The sequence below is a fragment of the Leopardus geoffroyi genome, chromosome D2 (assembly GCF_018350155.1).
Source record: "Leopardus geoffroyi isolate Oge1 chromosome D2, O.geoffroyi_Oge1_pat1.0, whole genome shotgun sequence".
NCBI classification, from domain to species: Eukaryota; Metazoa; Chordata; class Mammalia; order Carnivora; family Felidae; genus Leopardus; species Leopardus geoffroyi.
In genome coordinates, this window is record NC_059334.1 from 40,561,658 (window position 1) to 40,579,034 (window position 17,377).

Here is a 17,377-nt window from a genome sequence, read left to right on the forward strand (position 1 = left end):
ACCTTTATTGACGTAAGCCATGGAGATTTAGGGGTTGTTTATTTCCACAATATGACCTAATGAAAGCTGACAGACAAAGAAAATGAGACTCATATATGTGACGGTTTTAATGGCCAAGAGCAACGTAAGAAAGCATTGCCATAACTTTGGCGTTCATTCCATTTGTTTCGTATTTAACATGTTGAGAGCCATGCATACTATTCTATCTCAACAGTCTCCATTTGTATGAATATTAGAAAAGCCAAACAGGTTTTCACTTATTTGCATTTTAATTTTGGGAACTTACTTTCTTTGTGGACCATCCACGTCAACTCCCCATTTTCTATTACTTGTCTTTTTTAAGTGAATTGTAAGAGTTTTAAAAAACTTATCAAAGACATCTTTTCTTAACTGTAGACATTGCAAATACCTTTTCCCAGTTTGTTTCTAAATATTGTATCTGATGATATACAGAAATTTCAACATTTCACGTAGCCATAATGCATGTACCCAGTAGTCCCAGTAAGCATTTATTTAATGAATCAATGAATCAATAAATAGCTTATTTCTTTGCTTTTATGTATTTAAAATGCTCCCTCATGTTGAGGTGAGAAGCTATTCACCTAAATTTTTCTCTCATTTTATGTAATGTTTTGCTTCAATCTCTCTCTCTTTTTTTTTAATGTTTATTTATTTTTGTGAGAGACAGAGTGTGAGCGGGAGAGGGGCAGAGAGAGAGGGAGACACAGAATCCAAAGCAGGCTCCAGGCTCTGAGCTGTCAGCACAGAGCCCGACGCGGGGCTTGAACCCACAAATCGGGAGATCATGACCTGAGCTGAAGTCAGATGCTTAACCGACTGAGGCACCCAGTTTTGCTTCAGTCTCTTGATCAGGGGTTCCGGCTCCAGTTGTATGTTGGCACGAATAGTATTTTGGCGGTGCGGGGTGGGGGGGGTGGCTCAGTTGGTTAAGTGTTTGACTTCGGCTCAGGTCATGGTCTCGCGGTTTGTGGGTTTGAGTCCCGAGTGGGGCTCTGGGCTGACGGCTCAGAACCTCAAGCCTGCCTCAGATTCCACGTCTCCCTCTTTCTCTGCTCCTCCCCTGCTTGTGCTCTGTCTCTCAAAAATAAATAAACATTAAGAAAATTTTTAAAATATTTTGGGAATTAAAAATATTTTTTTTTGTTTACATTTATTTTTGAGAGGGGGGAAGGGGCGGAGAGAGAGGGGGCAGAGGATGTGAAGTGGGCTCTGTGCTGACAGCAGAGAGCCCGATACGGGGCTTGAACTTGCGAACCATGAGAGGAAAACCTAAGTCAAAGTCAGACGCTTCACTGACTGAGCCAGCCAGGTATCCCTGGGGAACCTTTTAAAAGCACAACTTTCATACTCTCAGAGGGTATGACTTAAGATTCTGTTTTCACACATCCTCCCTTTCTTTTTCCCCAGGGTGTTCTGATACAGTTAGTCTGCTGTTTGGAGAGCTCTATTAAACTCATTTTAGTTTTGATATAGTCCAATTTACCTACTTTTTTTTTTGTTATTGCTTGTGCCTTTGGTGTATTATCACAGAAACTTTAGCCGAAATGAAGACTAGGAAAATTTACTTTAACTTTTTCTTCTAAAGGTTCTACAGTTTTATCTCTTATATTTAGGTCTATGATCCTTTTTTCAGTTGATTGGTGTGAGTTAAGAGTCCAAGTTCATTCTTCTGCATATGGATATTCAATGATCCCGACATTATTTTTGGAAAATACCATTCCCCCTGCCCTTGGATTGTCTTGGCATGCTTGTCAAAAAGCAGTTGAGTATAAATGTGAGGGGTTATTTCTAGAATCTCAATTCTATTCCATTGATCTGTGTACTTATACTTATGCCAATATCACATAGCTTGATTGGTGTAGTAAACTGTATAATTGGGAAGTGTGGATTCTTCACCTTTGTTCTTTTTTAAGATTATTTTGGCTCTTCTGGGTCCATATGGATTTCCTTATGAATTTTAGCATCAGCTTTTCATTTGATGCAAAAACCACCCTTTAACATCTTCTCCTACCACCCCCATCGCAGTGTTCTCTTTTTCCACAGCCACAGGTACTACCTGACAGGTACTACCTGAAAATTATTAACATAATTTTTTTCTGGAGCAGATGGTAAGATTTTCAGTGTAATTAGAATAGCTTTGAATTCTATAGTGTTATGGAAAACCTAAAGATGTAATCTCTTTGGGGGCACCTGAGTGGCTCAGTTGGTTGAGTGTCTGACGGGCTCAGGTCATGATCATGTGGTTCATGAGTGCAAGCCCCACATCGGGCTGACTGCTGTCAGCACAGAGCCCACTTCGGGTCTTCTGCCCTCCTGTCTCTCTGCCCCTTCCCTGCATACACACTCTCTTTCTCAAAAATGAATAAACATTAAAAAAAAGACTTAATTTCTCAGATCTCAATTCTCCCTATGCAACGAAGACGTGGGAACAGATCAGTAAACCCAGATGCCTGTGTGTGACTTGACTAGTCAGAGCTTTACCACTTGTCCTGTTTACTCAATTCAGCAATGATTACTGGCTATGCTCTTTCCCTCTTTTTTCCCCACTGTCCTTCTCCCTGCATGTGTGCCAAAGTCTCCCAGATGAGCTGTTTCCTCAGGTTCCTTAGGCTTTTTGAGGACCGTGATTCAATGAAGAGGTCAGTGTTCCGAGCAAACCCCCTTTCTCAAGAATTGTTAAGTCATTTCCAACTACTGGGTCTACTCAGTTTGTTCTAGTGTTAGGTTGCTTATAGGTCTGCTGTATTTGCTTCTGTGGAAATGTTCACTAAGTCTTGTGTTTGTGCCTCACGGACTTTAGTTTCCTCATGCATCATGAGGAGAGCAAGTGTTAAGGGATAATATTTTATTTTCCCAACATTGCATGCTAGTTTGCATTATTAATACTAGGTTAGCTCTGAATCGCCATAGCAGGGTTAAATGTAAATGGAATTTACCAGCTCTGAGAAGGGAAGGGAAATAGGCTCTAAGCATACTTTTTTAGTCTGTTGGTGGGTAAAAGGGCTCTGTACCCCAGAGCCTGGCCTCTAACCACCCTGTAGAATTCCTCTAGCTGTGGACCTCTTGTCTAATTTTTACTTCTCCATCTGTGAGAGCAGAGTGGTGGCAGTGCCTGGTATCTAAGAGGAGCTTAATAAATATTCATTGGATGAATAAATGGATAATTAATTCTGTGATTGAATCTTTCATTACGCCACGTATCAAGCCATGCACATTTTACTTAATCCTCACTATAACTGTGTAAATTCTTAATCCATTGACTGACATTAATACTTGTCATCTGGACAACACTACCACATTCCTTATTTTCTTTGAATCTCATACTATCCTGTGATAGACACAATTGGTTTTATCCCTATTTTACAGATACAGGATATAGAGACACAGAAGATACTTAATGCTTTAAATCAGTATTTCTCCAGTTTAAATGATGCACAAACCATCCGAGATTCTTATTAAAAGAGAGATTCCCTTGGGGCACCTGGGTGGCTCAGTGGGTTTTAGGCAACCGACTTCGGCTCAGGTCATGATCTCGTGGTTTGTGGGTTCGAGCCCCGCCTCGGGTTCTGTGCTGACAGCTCGGAGCCTGGAGCCTGCTTCGGATTCTGTGTCTCCCCCTCTCTTTACCCCTCCCCTGCTCACGCTCTGTGTCTCTCTGTCTCTCAAAAATAAATAAACATTAAAAAAAAAAAGAGAGAGAGAGATTCTGATTCTGTAGAAGATCTGGGTGGGCCCGAGAGTAGTAGTTCTCATGAGTTTACAGGTGATGCTGTTGCTGTGCTTCTCGCAAGACTTTAAGTAGATTTTTTTCTTTGCTTTTGTGAAGATGAAGGGTTAAAAAAATAAACAAGGCAAACAAACATTGTCCCCTCCTCCACCCCCTCTCCCTAAATAGACCCTAAGGACTAAGAAACCTAAAAGCAAAGTATATTCACGAACACCACGCAAATGAAACCCTAAAGATAAAGGTTGATAAATCAGCCATTCTTTGAGACTACAGTATACTAGAGCCTACAAGATCCTGCAGACTAATACAGCTGGAGGATTCTCATTCTTCTGATTTTAACACTTGCTGCAAAGCTATTTTTAAAATCTAAAACCAAAGCTACAAATAGGAGTGAGAAGACCCCTGTGATTGTCTCTAGAAAAGGTCGATTTTGACCAATATAAGGCATATTAGTTCCATAATATGCCTTGATATTTCCTTATAAAAAGGAACTTGAAAGTTCTGTAAAGAGTGAAAATTGTTCACTTATTACACATGGAAACAGAAAACTAACGACATTCTTAGGAAATCTTGATCATTTTCACCAGCTAAGAAAGTAAGCGTGTCCCAAAGCATGAAGATAAAGGTTTGCTATTTATGGCTGTGCTCTTGATCAGTTACTGGGGCTTGATCAGTTCCATGTGGGACTCAGCAGACATTCATCATTACTACTGCTACCTCTCATACCCAGGGTTCCTCATCTGGCCAGACCAGATAATTTCCTATCTATGTGCTAAAGACCTCACCATTTTCCATGGCCTTTGCTCTTGAAACATGTAGATGCTTTGGAAAGTTAAGAGCAGAAGGCAATAAGGAGATGAGAGGAGCTGATATCCCAGCCCTGGGCTGGTGGAGTGTAGCAGAAAGCAGAACACTAAGTGATGGCCATTGAACTATTGGGCTTTGCTTACTGTGCAAAGATTTTAAAGCTAAAGGTGGTTGGTGTCCTTTTTGCCTCATGTTTTATGGCTAGTAGGCACCAGTGTTCCAGATCATAGGTATGTCCCTCAGTTAAGTAAAATGGGGGACACTTTAAAGGTAACAGAATTGAAAGCCATGGAAGAATTATTGGCTCAGAGAATTCAGTGTGAGGAGAATTTTTAGAAATCAAACTTGGATTTCTAGTTCAAGATAGCATATGAATCCCATGAATGAATTCCCCTGAGTCCCGAATTCCATCGCATGACTAATAGAATATAGGGAATCATCAAAAGGTGCTGCCCATTTGCCGGAATGTTGGCGAATTTTCGCATGGTAAAGTGTAGCCAAGACCACACTGAGTAGTGTCTGATTAACTTGGGAGATGTTGCATCAAAAATAAAGTATGTTTGAGAATTAATGGGTGGGGTTTCTGACCGAAGCTTTCTAATGTTGAGAAAGATGAGAACGGAGGGGCTAGAGGTACATGTAGCATGGGGTGCACTTGGAGGCAGTTTTCAACTCCACTTGAAAACCCTAAGGCAAACTTGCACCAGCAGAGATACTTGAGATGGGGAGGTGGGGTTGGTGCTTGCTCTCAGTGAGCTCCGCTGAGTTCTCTCGAACACTTGGCTCAGCTGGGTTTCTCTGGGAATTGGACACCACAAGAATGGCTAAATTTCCCACAACTATACGGTCCACTAATTTTCAACAACGCAGGAAAGAACATCCAATGGGAACAAGACACCGTCTTCAACAAATGGTGTTGGGAAAACTGGATGGCGACAGGCCAGAAGAATGAAACTGGGCCACTGCTTACACCGTGCATGAACGTGAATTCAAAATGGACGAGAGACCTAAATGTAAGATAGGAAACCGCCAACATCCTGGAGAAGAACACAGGCGGTAACCTCTCTGACCTCGGCTGCAGCAATTTCTTGCTAGATACATTGTCGAAGCCAAGGGAAACAAAAGCAAACATGAACTATTGGGACCTCATCAAGATAAAAAGCTTCTGCCCAGGAAAGGAAACATCAACAAAACTAAAAGGCAGCCTATGGAAAGGGAGAAGATATTTGCAAATGACACATCTGATAAAGGGTTAGATTCTGTAAAGAACTTATCAAACTTAACACCTCAAAAACAAATAACTCAGTTAAGAAATGGGCAGAAGACATATATAGACACTTTTTCAAAGAAGACATCCAGATGCCTAACAGACACATGAAAAAATGCTCAACATCACTCATCATCAGGGAAATACAAATCAAAACCATGATGATACCACCTCACACCTGTCAGAATGGCTAAAATTAACAATACAAGAAACAACAAGCAGCGAGGATGCAGAGAAAAGGGAACCCTCTTGTGCTGTTGGTGGTAATGCAAACCAGCGCAGCCACACTGGAGAACGGTATGGAGGTTCCTCAAGAAACTATAAATAGAACTACCCTACAATCCAGCAATTGCATTGTTATGTATTTACCCCAAGGATACAAAAATACAGATTCGAAGGAGTACATGCACCCCAATGTTTATAACAGCATTATCAACAATAGCCAGACTATGGATAGAGACCAAATGTCCATCAATAGATAAATGGATAGGGGTGCCTGGGTGGCTCAGTCGGTTGAGCGACCGACTTCGGCTCAGGTCATGATCTCACAGTCTGTGGGTTCGAGCCCCACATCAGTCTCTGTGCTGACAGGTCAGAGCCTGGAGCCTGCTTCGGATTCTGTGTCTCCCTCTCTCTCTCTGCCCCTCCCCCACTCATGCTCTGTCTCTCCTGTCTCAGAAATAAATAAACATAAAAAAAATTTAAAAATAGATAAACGGATAAAGAAGATGTGGTCTCTCTCTCTCTCTCTCTCTCTCTCTCTATATATATATATATATATGACTATATATACATACATATATATAACTATTACTCAGCCATCAAAAAGAATGAAGTCTTGCCATTTGCAATGACCTGGTTGGAGCTAGAATGTATTATGCTAAGCAAAATATATCAGTCAGAGAAAGGCAAATACCATATGTAATTTCACTCATTTGTGGCATTTAAGAAACAAAACAGATGAACATATGGGAAGGGACAGGGGGAAAGAGAAGAGAGGGAAATAAACCACAAGAAGACTCTTAATGATACAAAGCAAACTATGGGTTGACAGAGGGAGGTGGGTAGCAGACGGGCTAGGTGGGTGATGGGTATTAAGGAAGGCACTTTTTGGGATGAGCACTGGGTGCTGTATGTAAGTGATGCATCACTAAATTCTGCCCCTGAAACCAGTATTCCACTGTATGTCAACTAGCTAAAACTTAAATGAAGAAATAGCTAATTGTCAGAGAGGCCATTGTCCAAGTTAGAGAAGGACCACACTGATCTTTGGATTGCAATGATAAACAAGGAGGAGGAACCCTTCTGCACAAAGATGAAGCAAAATGTCCCTTGGCTGCCTCTTTTGGATGCTAGTTCCCTTCTTCCCAAAGAAAACCAGACTTCTCATCTGCCAAAGCAAAATTACATTTGAGAAGCCAGGTGGAGATGTCAAAGGGGCAGTTGACTATGTGAATCCAGACCTTAGAGAGATCAGGGCTGGAGTCAGTAGTACATGGGTGGTAACTGAGACCATGCTGTGGATGAAGTCACTTGGAGAGAGATTAGACTCTGCAAAGGGAGGGCTCAGAACTGACCCCAGAGGAACTCCGGCATTGAGAAGTGTCACTCTGAGGATGGGATAAAGACAGAACTACAAAGCGCTGTGAGGATAGGCTCCAGGGCGGGAGGAGAGAATCAGGATTGTGGAATATTTTGGATGCCCACACATGAGTGTTTTAAGAAAAGAGTGGTCATTTGCGTTAAATGCCACTGGAAAGTCAAATCAGAAGAAACTGAAAAATATTCTTTGTATTTCATAGCATCTATGGATATGTGAAATAAAGAATTGGGTCATCTGAAGAGACAGTGTGTGTGTGTGTGTGTGTGTGTGTGTGTGAAAGATGGTAGCAAGGAGTGGGGAGGATGGTTGGAGTAGTTAGAGTTCTCCAGAGAAAGGAGCCAGGAGTGCGTGTGTATGGGGAGAGGCAGAGAGAGACAAAGATAGGGAGACAGAAGTCCAAAATCTATTGGGCATGCTGGCAGATTAGAGACGTAGGGAAGAGTTGATGTTTCAGGAGGTACAGGAGTCAAGGAGAAAGAAAGTCAATGAATTTTCCATTCTCTGAGCACTTAGCTCCCCAGGTCTCCTCCTAAGTCCTACGGAGGCACCAGCATTTAGGGATTGTAGAGGGCTCTCTTGGTGGTGTGGTTTGGACAAAGTTGTAACCCTTGGTTCTGCAACTGCCAAGTTACAAGTTAATTCCTGTGGAGGAAAGTTTCAGAATTGTCTTTTTTTTTTTTTTTTTCAGATGGAGAACAATAAAGGTTTTTAAAGGACAGATAAAGGTTGATGGGGGCCAATTTTCTTTTCTTTTCCTATTGAGTCTTGTGATATTTTGACAGAAGTAGGAAGGAAAAAAAGATTGAAGGAAGGCTGTTGACATTCCCTTCTGTTTCTGTAAAATTCACTGATCTCAATGCTATAGTGCCATGGTGACCGGTCAGCGTTCCTTGCAGGACTCACCATACAATATGTCCACTTCGTCTTGAAACAGAGCTTCCTACTCAAAGGAGAGACTATATCATGATTGGCATAGAAACATCATATTAAAGTTGCATATTTTTTTCATTCTGCAAGTATCTTAAACTTCAGAAGAAATATAAATGATATACATGTACAGTTTTCTTCCTATTTCTTTTTTCTTTTAATGTTTATTTTTAAGACAGAGAGAGACAGAGCATGAGCAGGGGAGGGGCAGAGAGAGAGGCAGACACAGAATCCACAGCAGGCTCCAGGCTCTGAGCTGTCAGCAGAGTCTGACGTGGGGCTCGAACTCACAAACTGTGAGATCATGACCTGAGCCGAAGTCGGATGCTTAACCGACTGAGCCACCCAGGCTCCCCTTTCTTACTATTTCTAAGCAAACATCAATGTATTAGTGCCTAAATTGTTTTATAATTGACTAATTTATTATGCTTTTGATGGTGAAAATCTTAGTTGTGGCCTACTAGATACAGACCAAAATGGGAAAGCAACTGTTTTTCTGTCTGAGTCTCAGTTTGTCCATTTGTAAAAGGAGGAAGGCACTATGTTCACTTCTTCAAGGGCCAGGCTGCCCAGGAAAGCGATAAAGTGTGGGAATTGTTTTCAGGAAAGGCACCAGGCTCTTATACTCATGCTATGGTTTGAATGTTTGTTTGCCTCTGAAATTCATATGTTGAAACCTAACCCCTAAGTGATGGTTAATACCAAAGGTGAGGCTTTGGGGAAGTGAATAGGTCAGGTCATGAGGGTGGAGCCCTCCCAAATGGCATTAGTGACCTCTTAAAACCCCCTTGCCCCTTCCACCAGGTGATGTACAGTGAGAAGATGGCTGCCTATCGGGTAGGTTCTCACCAGACATCAAATGTGTTGGTGCCTTGTTCTTAGAATTTCCAGCCTCCCAGGACTGTAAGGAACAAATTCCCATTGTTTAGAAGCCACCAGTCCGTGCTGTTTTGTTACAGCAGCCTTAATGGATTAAGACGCCTTGCGAGTGACAGTGGTCAGCAGAGAGAGCTTTCAAGTGTTTGGCAAATCTGGGAGCCACAGTTGTGCCGGGGCGGAGTGGCGACTCTGTGTGGTTATGACATGGACCCTGGGTCCAGAGTTCCCACAGTGAGGGGTTCTGGAGGAGGGCAGGATGACGAGCGAGGGTGACCCTGCACGTGGGTCATGGAGCCTAGCCTCTGTCCGGGGCAGCTAGCCGTGGTGCCCAGTAAGGAGGAAAAGGAGGAGGCTGGGCCCACCCTCCCGACTCTGTTCCCCACTTTGGACTTCGAAAACAGAAAGCTTATTTTCAGAATTTCTCAGCATCTTTTCTTAAACCGTTGGCTGCAGTACATTTTTGTTTGCATTTGAGGGCTGTGCACTGCTGTTTTCTTGTGTTCATTCCTCTGCTAAAATAAATTATGTCTTTCACAATATTTACTTAAGTAAACACTCATCAGAGTTAGCATTAAAACGTGGATAGAACAAACAAGAGGAACAAGAAACGCTTGGGATCATTTCGAGGCCGGGTGCTGAGCCCCTTGTCAATGGAATGTTGATGGGTGTGTCTGATGTTGCCGGGGTCTTCTTAGATTGAGGCCCCATCCAGAGGGACACACATGTGCTCATTTCCTTCTCCCTTCTCTGGTTTCCCCCATGCACCGTGGTGCACTGCACCGGAGAAGTGGATTTCTTGGCCCATGGTGTGCCCGAGTCTCTGCACCGCGACCTCCGCAAACGTACCTTCTCTTGTGCTTTCGTTTAAACAGCTCCAACCTTAATATAGCCAGCAGAAATGCTTCCAAGTGTGTGATATGGAGGCAGAACTGTCCCCTAATTTTGAATTCTGGAGCAGGTGCTTTAGTTTTCAGGCGGGCATGGTTCTAGCACTCAGCTGGAGGTGCAGAGGGAGTTGGAACCAAACCATACCTTTAGGTCTCGCGGGCCTATGTGGGCTCATCTCTCATTACAGTTGTGTGGTTATTTCACTACTTGTGTGTCTCCCCCAAAGCACCTGAGGTCTTGCATGCAGAGACCCAGGCATATGCATATCTGACACTTTAGTATCAATTTATCCAAAAACATATGGCACTTGTAGACTGACCACTACAAAACCCACTTTTTATTCCATTCATTTCCTCTTTCTTTTTTTTTTTTTTTTCAGTTTCATTGATTTTTGCTGCTTATTATTTTCTTCCTTCTGTTTGCTTTGGGTTTATTTTTTTCTCTTTTTTTCTAGGTTTTTTAGGTGGAACTTCACTGACTTGAAACTTTCCTCTTTTTTTTTTTTAAATGCATTTAAGAGCTATGATTTTCCTTCTTAGCACTGCTATGGCTATGTCGCACAACTTTTCATACGCTGTATTTTCACTTCCATTCCGTTCAATGTATTTAAAAAAAAATTTTTAACCTTTATGTATTTTTGAGAGAGAGACAGAGAGAGAGACAGAGAGTACGAGAGGGGCAGGAACAGAGAGAGAGGGAGACACAAAATCTGAAGCAGGCTTCAGGCTCCCAGTTGTCAGCACAAAGCCCGACGCGGGGCTCGAACTCACAAACCTTGAGATCATGACCTGAGCTGAAGTCAGACGCTTAACCGACTGAGCCACTGCCCCAGTTAAATGTATTTTTTTTTAATTTCGCTTTGACCCATGGAGTCTTTAGAAATATGTTGTGTAATTTCCAAAGTATCTAGCGATTTTCCTGTTTTCATTCAAATACTGACTTCTGATTTTAAAAAAAAATTAATGTTTATTTATTTTTAAGGGGCGGGCAGAGAAAGAGAGAGAGAGGGAGACACAGAATCTGAAACAGGCTCCAGGCTCTGAGCTGTCAGCGCAGAGTCTACCACAGGGCTTGAACTCACGGACCGCGAGATCATGACCTGAGCCGAAGTCCAATGCGTAACCAACTGAGCCATCCCGTGACTTCTGATTTAATTCCACTGTGGTTGGAGAACGCACTCCGTGTGATTTCCATTCTTTTACATTTGCTTTTGGTTTGTTTTGTGGCCCAGGATACGGTCTATCTTGCTATGCGTTTTGTGGGCACTTGAAAATAATGTACATTCTGTGATTGTGTGGTAGTGTGTTGTGTAAACGTTGACTGGATCGTGTTGGTTGATGGTGTTGTTGACTTCTTTGTCCTTGTGACATTTTTGTTCAGGTGTTCTACCAACTGATGCAAAAGGTGTGTTGATGTCTCCAACCGTAATGCTGGATTTGTCTATTCTCCCTTTGTTATATCAGCGTTTACTTTATATACTGTGTGCTGATGTTTGGTGAATGCACATTAAAGCTTCCTATATCTTCTTGATGGATTGATCCTATTATCATTGGATAACGTTCCTCTTTTTCCCTGTTGATTTTCTTTGTCTTGAAAATCAACTTTAACTTACTTGAAAAGTAAGTAACTTGAAGTAGGTAACTTTTAGGTAACTTGAAAATCTTACTTTATCTGATATTGATATAACTATACCGGGTTTCCTTGAATCAATGCTTACATAATATTCTTTCCCCATACTTTTACTTTCAACATGCCTGTATCATGATATCTGAAGTGATCTTTTTGCAGACAGCATAGAGTTGGTCATATATTGTTTAAAGTTTATTTATTTATTTTGAGTGCACACAAGTAGGGGAGGGGCAGAGAGAGAAAGAGAGAGAATCCCAAGCAGGTTCTATGCTGTCAGCACAGAGCCCAATGTGGGACTCGAACTCACAAACCATAAGATCATGACCTGAGCTGAAATCAAGAGTTGGACACTTCACCAACTGAGCCACCCACGTGCCCCAGAGTTGGTCATATTTTTTAATCCATTCTCCCAATCATTAAATGGGAGATAGATAAATAATGACATGAAAATGTTCAGAATACACTATTATATTAGAACAGCAAATGAAGAACTATGTTTAGAATGATTCCATTCAAAATATTTGAAATGGTGCATACAGGTCTTACTTGACCTATAATGGGGTTATGTCCAGATAAACCCAGTGTAAGTTGGAAATACTGTAAGTCAAAAGCATTTAATACACTTAACCTACCGAACAGTACAGCCCTCAGCTCAGCGTATCTCAAGTGTGCTCAGAACACAATATGTTAGTCAACAGTTGGGCAAAATCATCTAACAAAAGGCTATTTTATAATAAAGCGTGGCATTTCTGGTAATTTATTGAATGCTGTATTGAAAGTGAAGAGCAGAATGGTTGTGAGGGTGTGGGTTTTTTGCCCTCGTGATCTCATGGCTGGCTGGGAGCTGTGGCTCACTGTTCCTACCCAGCAAAACAAGAGAGGATTGTGCCCTGTATTGCTAGCTTGGGAAAAGATCAAAACTGAAGCTTCAAAGCACAGTTTCTACTGAATGCATGTTGCTTTCACACCAATCATACAGTCAAAAACAAATCTTAATTTGAACCATTATCAGTCAGAATCTTAGCTTGATTTGAATCTAGCTGTATAAACTTCAGCCAATTACTTAATGTATTTATACTTCAGTTGTCTTATCTATGAGATGGGGATAATGATAAAATTTACTTCATGAGGTTTTTGTGAGAAATTAGTGACCAATATTCAGAATACTGTCTGGCACAGAGTCATGGTTCTTGAGATCAAGCTTGAAGTCGGCACTGTTAGCATGGAGTCTGATTGGGATTCTCTCTCTCTCTCTCTCTCTCTCTCTCTCTCTGTCTTTCTCTCTCCCTCTCTCCCCCTCTCTCCCCCTCTTCTTTGCCCCTCCCCTGCTCTCTCTCTCTCAAAAATAAATATTAAAAAGTATAAATATGTTATTTACATAATAAAATAGTAATTTATGAAGTAAATATAACATACGTTGCACAAATGACACAGACATGCTTCTATTATTATTGTAATATTTGGGTATTTCTGATTGAAACAACTATAATTATCTTACACCTTTTTAGCTTTTTCTGTATTTTGAATACCAAGAAGTCAGACTATTGGTCCCACTATAAGACTTTAAAAAAAGCTGTGGAAAATAAATTCAAAATGGATGGAAGATCTAAATGTGAGACAGGAAATCATCAAAATCCTACAGGAGAAAACAGGCAGCAACCCCTTTGACCTCGGCCATACCAACTTCTTTCTTGACATGTCTCTGGAGGCAAGGGAAATAAAAGCAAAAATGAACTATTGGGACCTCATCAAGATAAAAAGCTTCTGCACAGCAAAGGAAACAATCAACAAAACTAGAAGGCAACTGATGGAATGGGAGAAGATATTTGCAAATGACATATCAGATAAAGGGTTAGAATCAAAAATCTATAAAGAACTTACTAAACTCAATACCCAAAAAACAAATAATCCAGTGAAGAAATGGGCAGAAGACATGAATAGACACTTTTCCAAAGAAGACATCCAGATGGCAAACAGACACATGAAAAGATGCTCAGCATCACTCATCATCAGGGAAATACAAATCAAAACCACAATGAGATACCACCTCACACTGGGCAGAGTGGCTAAAATTAACAACTCAGGCAACAACAGATGTTGGCAAGGATGTGGAGAAAGAGGATCTCTTTTGCACTGCTGGTGGGAATGCAAACTAGTGCAACCACTCTGGAAAACAGTGTGGAGGTTCCTCGAAACTACCCTATGACCCAGCAATTACACTGCTAGAAATTTATCCAAAGGATACAGGAGTGCCGATTCGAAGGGGCACATGCACCCCAATGTTTATAGCAGCACTATCAACAATAGACAAATTATGGAAAGAGCTCAAATGTCCATCAACTGACGAATGGATATATATATATATATATATATATATATATATATATACGCACACACACACACACACACACATACATACACACACAATGGAATACTACTTAGTTATGAAAAAGAATGAAATCTTGCCATTTGCAACAATGTGGGTGAAACTGGAGGGTATTATGCTAAGTGAAATAAGTTAGAGAAAGACAGATATCACATGATTTCACTCATATGTGGAATTTGAGAAACTTAACAGATAATCATAGGGGAAGGGAAGGAAAACGAAGATAAAAACTGAGAGGGAGGCAAACCATAAGAGACTCAAATACAGAGAACAAATTGAGGGTTGATGGGGGTGGGCAAAATGGGTGATGGGCATTAAGGAGGGCGATCTTTGGGATGAGCAGTGGGTCTTATATATAAGTGATGAATGACTGGGTTCTACTTTCAAAGTCAAGACCACACTATATTGTATGTTAACTAACGAGAATAAAAATGAAAAGAAAAAAAGAGGCTGTGGACTTTATTGCCAAATTTCTTTCCAGAAGTCTCTATCAAGTTATACTGCCTCCAGAAAAAGTATGAGCATCCTGAATTTGCTGCATCCTCTGAGAGCCTTGAACATCTTTTTAAATCTTTTACTAATTACTAGGTGAAAACTGGTAACTTGTTATTATTCACATTTCTTTGCTTCTTTTGAGGCCCCAGCTTGTTAGTTCACAGGTTGTATTTTCTCTTTGGTAAATCTCCTGCTGATGGCCATTTATCTTAATGTTTTTCTTATCGATCGGCATACTCAATAGAGACTATTTAATAAGGGCACTTACCCTTGTCACATTTCCTGAGAAAATTATTTTCAGTCTCCTGTTTGTCTTTGTATTTTAGTTGCTTTTTAAGTGCAGAAGTTAGAATTTTTTTTGGAGTCAAATCCTTCAATATTTTCTTTTGTTTGTTTCTTGTGTTACTGCTAGGTTTAGAAAATGATCTTTTTTTTAAAAAAGCTTTGAAAAATATGTCACTTTTCTTCTAGTTTTTTCATTGATTTTTTTTCAAGAAAAATATTTCACTCTTTAATCTATCTGAAATTGATCTTGATGAATTGAGAGGGATGGAGAACAAGTCTTTTTTTAAAAAAAATTTTTTTTTCAACGTTTATTTTTGGGACAGAGAGAGACAGAGCATGAACGGGGGAGGGGCAGAGAGAGAGGGAGACACAGAATCGGAAACAGGCTCCAGGCTCTGGGCCATCAGCCCAGAGCCTGACGCGGGGCTCGAACTCACGGACCGCGAGATCGTGACCTGGCTGAAGTCGGATGCTTAACCGACTGCGCCACCCAGGCGCCCCGAGAACAAGTCTTTTAAATGAACAATGAAAAATAAAAAACCTAATGAGAGCATGATGTTAAATGAATGAGAAGTGTCTTCCTTGGACACTGCCTGGATCTTCCTTGAACTGCTATTTTTATATCATTCTAGATTCACTGGCCCAAGTTCAGAGGAAAATGCCTGGAATTACAAGAGGAATGCAGTTTATGTATTATGGGAAATGGTTTGGAGACCCTAAAATCGAACGACGGTTGTTTAAAAATGTTTAGATGCTTGCTCACCATGTTGTTTAGTCGTCAAGAACCCAAACTCTAAGGACACAGGGACCTGGATTCATGTCCCAGCTTTGCCACTTATGGGATATATTCTTTAGAGATAGGTGCAGTTCCATGTTCGGCCTCAGTCTTTCATCTATTAAATGGACATGACAATAGATCTTCCTCACAGCGATGAGCATCATGAAAGTTACATGAGAAAATGCAAGCAGGCATCTTGTAAGATGCTTGCCTCAGAGAAGGCGCTCAATAGATCCTGGTTGTCAGTATCACTAATTCTGGTTTTCATTCTGTTTCGTCCCAACCCAAAGAAGAGAATGAGGATGAAGAATGGCCAATTTTGGCCTAAATGAGGCAGGATTTTATGAGATTCTGGGTTGTTTCAGAGGACAATGGTTCTTTCATCAGGGCGCGTTCTCAGGCCATGGTCGGGAAGCTTTCTGTGAATGGCGAGACCAGGGGTTTTCCTCAGACCGCCATGTTACCATTCTGTGAAGCTGTCTTCACCTGGGACCCCGTGGAGGGGACGTAGGTGGTAGACTTGCTTCTTCCTGCCCCTTCATTCCCCTGGCATGTTAGCTCAGGGATACAAATGAAACTGAGCCTTAGACCAGCCAGTGCAGAGTATTGAATGCTAATTAGCTTGTCAACACCGCCGGTGTTTTTGAAGAGAGGAAGGGGCATGATGCAACCTATACTTTGGGAGGAGGATGCAGAGTGGATTGCTTGGGAGACGGATTTGAGGCAGAGAGACACAAAGGAGGTTGTTCCATCGGTACAGGTGGGAAGCCGTGGAGACTGAGGGAAGAGGGCAGAGGTAGGGCCTTGGGTTGGGCACAAGATATAATGAAGAGGAAACCTGACAGGGTTTGCCCACATTTGTCTGTGTGTGTGTGTGTGTGTGTGTGTCTAAGAAAGATAAACAAAACCAGATTATAAAGTGGTGAAAATGGATTTTATTCAGGAACTGCAGACAGTAGGGGAAAGAGCTGAGCTCCATGCTGGTTTATACAGAGGTGACTGTGTTTTAAAAGAAAAATGAGGGACCAGTGAGGGGAGGGGGCGGTGAGCAGTGCTCAAACAGGGCCAGGGAAGTACAAAACAATTACAAAAAGCTGGTAGGAGGGTGGGTCAGTGTAAGTGTGATCAGACCAGCTATGTCTGCTAGCTAACTGATCTGTCCTCCCACAGAGACTGGGACACAGAGGCCCTACCTTTCCTGATGATTGCATTTCAAAGGAATGACCTTCAAGTCCTTGAGAAAGACAATCTTGGGTTGTAGGAGACACATACATATGTATCTGGAGTGGGTAGAGGAAGAATTTACAACCGTAAGCTTTATTTTTTAGTAAATACTCTGAGATAGGAGGGTGTCAGGGGCCTATGGTCAGGTGCTGGCTAGAACAAAACATGAATTTTTCTGACAACCTTGAGCTTTTTTAGACAGGAACTCAAAGCGTGGGGCGGGGGGGGGGGGGGGGGCGGGTCTCAGCCATCACCACGGGCAATGTGGCCTTGGGCTGGAGGAAGCCATGGTAAGGCTGTCAAGCCTCCGGGTGCGGTGGTTTGGAGGGAGCTGCTGCGTGACAAGAGTTCTTGTGTGGTTTTCCACACAAGGGTGTCGAGGAATCCTCTGCCTCTGCACAGGACATGGGGCAGGACAGATGGGTACAGAGCTGAGTGCTATTCCTGGTTCTGTGATTCAT